The sequence below is a fragment of the Octopus bimaculoides genome, chromosome 22, assembly GCF_001194135.2.
Source record: "Octopus bimaculoides isolate UCB-OBI-ISO-001 chromosome 22, ASM119413v2, whole genome shotgun sequence".
NCBI lineage: Eukaryota > Metazoa > Mollusca > Cephalopoda > Octopoda > Octopodidae > Octopus > Octopus bimaculoides.
In genome coordinates, this window is record NC_069002.1 from 816211 (window position 1) to 822800 (window position 6590).

A 6590-nucleotide genomic window follows, 5' to 3' on the forward strand; every position below is an offset into this window, starting at 1 on the left:
GTGTGTGTGTGTGTGTGTGTGTGTGTGTGTGTGTGTGTGTGTGTGTGTGTGTGTGCTATTGATTGAAGAAGGAAATGCGGTACATATCTTCGGATGAACGGCCAGTATGCTGCCAGACGGTTTGTTCGGATTCACAATATTTTCTGTTGCACTTCGAAAGTTAAGAAGCAATATTTTTTACTTTCTTATAATTTCCTGTTTCACGATATTTACATGTTTAAATATTTAGATTTATTTCGCTAACCTTTTCTTTCTCACTGTGGTACATAATCTGCCTGTCTGTTTGTTTGACTATATGTGTGCATGTCTTGGATGTGAAACGGGGACAAGAATTACTTCGAATTTCTGCCAGCCACAGAGCATTTCGGTTAAACCCCCATCTCTTCGCTCGAGATCCCCCCCCCCACTGCCAGAAGGGGTCTACGTCTTCTCGCAAAGGAACTTCTATGATATTTACTGCTTCTCCTCTCATGTCTCACTATACTGATGTTTGGCTTCGCACAAAGGAAAAATGCAGCGTGTCTGATTCTGCTCTACTAGAATAAAAAGAAAAAAAAAATGATAGTTTTAAATTGAAAAATATTGAAAAAATATTGAAAACTACTTTTACCCTTGAATTTGCCAACAAAAATATTAATTATACGTTTGCTAGGATAACGAAGCGTTTGTAGAGATTTTCTAAAATTTTGAATTAGGGATACCTTTTGTGGAGCATCGCTCGAGAAACACTGAGCTAGAAACGTCCCCTTGTGAAGGTCTGCAGTTGGTTAGGTTCACAGAAGTATATGATATTGTAAAAGGAATGAAAGGGGCAGACAGAAAAAAAAAAACAGCAACAAAAGCAAAACAAACAAGCAATAAAACCCCGTTAAAAAAAAAAAAATCAACAACGCTTTGTATCATGTCGATGGCGATTCGCTAAATAGCTGAAGCTTATTGGTGATAAAATGTCGTTCTTTTATGTATGTATGAATGTATAGGTTTATATATATATATACTGTTTTGTTTAATCTAATCTTCCACTGCTACTGGATTGCCTTTGGCTCTTCTGACGTTCTCATATATCGTGACTATCCACCGTTCCAGTCAGTGCAAAATGGCGGTAACTTGAAACGAGTTGTTGCACACGTAGACACACACAGCAGACATTATGCGACATAGGTTGTAAACGAACCAACTAAGGCGCCCGAATGTATGCAGTCGTTCGGGCGGTTAGAATAAGCAGCTAAATTTCCGCCAAGTCATACCCTAACGTCTTAAAAACATAAAGATACATCAGATTACTACATATTATCACTACAAAGAACACTACTCAAACTACAGGAACTAAACTTGGAAATACTCATATTCACCAGATCTTGTACCAACTGCCTCTCTCGTTTTCCAGGCATTGGACAACTTTTTTGCAAGGAAAAAACACTTCAAATCTGAAGAAAACAACCTTTCGGGATTTCACCACCTCTTGCTCTCCAGAATTCCTCGCTGCTGCTATAAATAAGTTACCGATTAATGGCAAAATTGTGTTGATAATTTAAGTGCATACTTTGATTAACTGCAATCTCAGTTGTTTAATCGCAAGTTCACTCCTCATTTCATCCAATTGGTTGACGTATACATCCGCTGTAATTGACTTACCAGGTCACATGATGCTGTAATGGATGACGCCAGCGCTGGGCCACCATTTCAGTTCAAAATCGGACATTTCATTCTTAATGACCGGATACAGATTGTATGTTTCTGAGTTTGTGTCTTGAGTGTATGAACGAAGTTACGAAACTATATTACGATGTATCTGTCAACATATTTCTAATCTTGATTTTAATTTCGTTTCGTTTTTTTATTTTTATTTTTACATCGGACTCATCTCACTTTCCCTACCGACCTCAACATATATCCAAACCAAATTGCTTAAAGTCCAAGGTGGTCTTCCGTACGCAAAGAAGCAACGAATAGAATAAAATAAAATACAATAAAATAAAACTAAATAAGTAAATAAATGAGTTCCTCATTCTAATTCTCTCCAAATGGGGTAGAAAAAAATTTTATGTGACATGAAGAAAACGGAATTTCTTTAATATTGTTTTTCTGTCCTCACACAGACTTATTCCATCATTTTATGAAAATTTATATCCAAAATCTTTAGCTATAAAAACAACAAATATATACATATATATATAAAGAAAAAAAAAATGAAAATGAAGATAAAACGATAAATAATTATAAAAAGTAGCGGTAACGGTGTGACGTGTGTGGGGTGGTGAGTGTGGCGGTGGAATAGGGGTGGCGTCCTGTTGATAGTGCGGATGGGGTGAGTGGAGGAGGAATAACTTGCTTCGGCGTATATTCTTAGACACCGGATCGGACAATCACAAAAAACAAACAAACAAACAAAAGAGAAAAACCAGGAACGAAACGAAGGAAACCAATTAAATGAATGAATAAAATGAAATAATTTTAAAATGGGAGATAAATGGAGACACACATACATACACACTCTCGTATATGTGTGTGTATATATATATATATATATATATATATATATATATATATATATATATATATATATATATATATATATATGTATATATATACATACATACATATATATACATATATATGTATATAAAAATATCTGCCTCCCGCCTCTCTTGCAATTCTACAGTCACCTAATTTTTCTAGTATGGGGAAGGTGGTGGTGGTGGTAGTTGAATAGGGTGGGGATGTTCATGGAGGAATGGTTAGGAGTGCGCATGTGTTTATATATATACTTATGTATATGTCTGTGTTTGTGTGTATATATATATACATGCACACATACACACACACGTACATACACACACACACACACCACATATATGAATGTATGTATATACAAAAACGAAACGCAATGGATAAGTAAACGCACAAATATTAAAATATTAATTATTAGTATAATACATCCATATATAAACATGTGATTTCTGTGATATACGTGTGTGTGCGTGTGTGTGTGTGTGTGTGTTTTTTAGTATGCTAACGATAAAATTCTCTTGTAACGTCAGCTACATTTAAATTCGAGATAAGTTTGGTCGTTCGGAATATTTGTGTGAAGTATATATTTACACATAGACACACACACACACGCATACATATATATATATATATATATATATATATATATATATATATGATACATAAGCGCATATACATATATATTATATACATACGCACCAATTAAAGTTTCTGTGTGTGTGTGCGTGCGTGTGTATATGTATGTATTTCTGGCTAAAGCGTCTTCTTTGTCCTCCTCCTCCTTCGTCCGCCATTTTCCACGGTTACTCGATCAGATTGTATGATAACTGTATTAAGAATATCTTAAACTGTGAACTGAACTGAAAATGATAAAAATGAAACTATAAACATAAATAAAATTGAAAAAAAACATAATAAAAATAAATCGTAAAATAACCATAAAACGAAACAAAAACTAAAATTTAATACACCCTGCCTTCCTCCTCTTCCTATCCTCCTCCTCCCCTTCCTCCTCTCGTTGCCCCTCTCGTCCTCCTCCTCGTCTTCACCGAAAATCATTTGATTTTTAAGTTAATTGGATCCAGTTAAACGCAATTTAAGGATTAAGTGGCAAAATTGCTGTCAGTCAACCACGACGGGTTGTAACTCGAAACAGGAGTACGTATACTAACATACACATACATTCACAGGCATATAGTCACACACACATACAGACACGCGCGCGCGCACATACTCATACACACGCACGAACACATACGTACATATATTTCGTTTCTCTTGTGTCTACCACTCTTGTCTCACCTACCCCACCCCTTCTATCACCACTTGCACCACCACCACCACAACCACCACCACCACCACCACCACCGCCGCCTTACATCCATATACAACGTTTATTTTGCCTTTATCACAAACCGGAGCAAAATTATGTTTAAGAATTTCACACCATGCTGTCACTAGCACGTAGACACACACACACACACACACACACACACACACACACATGAAAGTACATGTATAAAAGCTATATAAAAACACATACAAGTACATACGCATGTATGCACACATATACAAAACATTATGAGCACATAGTCACACATATACATGTAGAGACACAATACACACACACACACACAAACATGTACTCACAGCACAGGAAATATTAGCATTAATTGTTTCGATCATCATCGTCATCATCATCTTAATCATCATCATTATCATCATCGTTGTCGTCGTCCTAGTTGTCATGGCCGTCATCATACACCACTGCCACCATTCCTAAGATCTTCAAACCTATCATCTTCCCCGCCATCACAAACCCCCCAATAACCAATCTCACAACCACCACCATCGCAACTAGTCACCATCACCATCATCACCACAATCACCGCAACGAACAATCCTTTATGTGCTCGTACCATCTGCAAGAAATAGATGTCATATTCCCTTTACTCAAACGCTAACATGTACCGTATTTGAAGACATACACTGGCCACGCCAACGGCTGTAGAAATAGGAGACTTTAATACGACAAATAGACATCCTGTGAGCGGTAGTAGCAAAATTAAAAGGTGAGTAGAAGGATGAGGCTTTATCAGACTGCATGCGGTGGTAGCAATCATGCAAGTACTGAGCGAGGGTGAGTGAATGGAAATGTGATGGGTTATAGTCAGAGATGTTACAATTGTCGGGATGGTGGTTATATATATATGCACGCGCATATATATGTCTATCTATCTATCTATCTATCTATCTATCTATCTATCTATCTATCTATCTATCTATCTATCTATCTATGTTTTCTCCTTTCCCTAAACACATACATGTTGGTATAACTACTTATCTAGCTATAAACTGTTGATCGTTAAATCGTTCGTGAATATATTCATTATTTCTTTTTAGAATATATGTATTATTTCTTCACCGTTAATCACCTCTCTCTCCCTCTCTCTCTCACGCGCACATAAATGTATGTATAAAATATGTCTGTGAATCTTTAGAAGCTTAAGTGCACACCGAATTAAGTGTGTAGAATATCTATAGTTTATATCGCTGTTAAAACCATTATTCGCTTAATCTACGAAAGTCCGCCAAATACTTAACGGGTCACCAAATCTAAGAAGCTGGATGGGAATGTCTCCAAGCGTATGCGAAACATTCTCACTCTCTTTACCTCTCTCCCTTCCCTTCTTATTCTCTGAATGTGTGTGTGTGTGTATACGTATATCCGTACGACCATTTCTACAGTTCCATCCATCACTTGCAGAAACAAAACCCTGTCTGGGATTTAAACCAAAACTGAGACAATATTCTTTTAGAATGGAAGCTGCAATTAATTCGTCCTCCTTTGATCTTCGCACCTCTACACACCACACATCTGATAGAAATTGGTGCATTACACACACACGTGTACGTGTATATATATATATATATATATATATATATATATATATATATATAAGCAATGTTAATTCTCTAAATGAAGTATTAACAGTAACTGCACGATAAAGTGTAGTATATTGCCACTTAAGTGTGGCTGACCCCTAGGGGTGGATGTTACTGTTGCTTTTAGCCCCAGGAGGACATCTCCTCCAGCTGGCTTATCGACACACGACTATGTCCTGTTTGCCAAGGGAAGATTTGTTTCAGTCATTTGACTGCGGCCATGCTGGAGCACCACCTTTAGTCGAATAAATCGATCCAAGGACTTATTCTTTGTAAGCCTAGTACTTATTCTATCGGCTTCTTTTGCCGAACCGCTAAGTTACAGGGACGTAAACACACCAACATCGGTTGTCAAGCGATGGTTGGGGGACAAACACAGACACAGAAACATACACACACACATATATTTATGTCTATATATACATACATATATATATATTTATATACACACACGCATATATTGAGTTCTAAGATCAGGTTATTAGAATCGTTAATTTCGCGATCCTCGTTAATTCAACAAGCAGGCTGTTCCGTTGATGGAATCAACTGCAATCTGCGTCGTCGTAGCCGACGGAGTGCCAGTTTTTCCATGGCTCATCAGCAACTGAGACGATGACACTTTCCACCAAGCGAGATGCCAGCCCGTCGTAGGATTAACTCTGCAGCGATTGCAAGATCTTATTTAAAACTGAATGAAGTGAAGCAGCATAAAAATGAAATGTTTCGCTCAAGAATGCAACCTATCTCCAGGTCTCGGAATCGAAATCCCGGCCTTAGGGTCGTGAGTATAGCATGCTAACCACTTGACCACGCGCATGTAGAGAGTCCGCTAAATCAAAACTGACCTGAGACTGACATCAACAACACAACAACAAACACAATAATGACTTCTGAAAGCAACGTTGCTGTTGGATTCGAAACGACGACCCTTTGCATTCAAAGAAGATAAAACCAGACAGCACAATCACAGAACAAAAACATTTCTGTTTTGAAAACTTTAAGGAATGCAATAAATAATTCCATATATTTACAATGGCAAATATTTTAAATTTTAGACATTTCCGAAGACTTTTTGCCCTACATCACAAGGTAACCCCTGGGATTTGAGGCTGGGTATGCAATATATTTCAAAA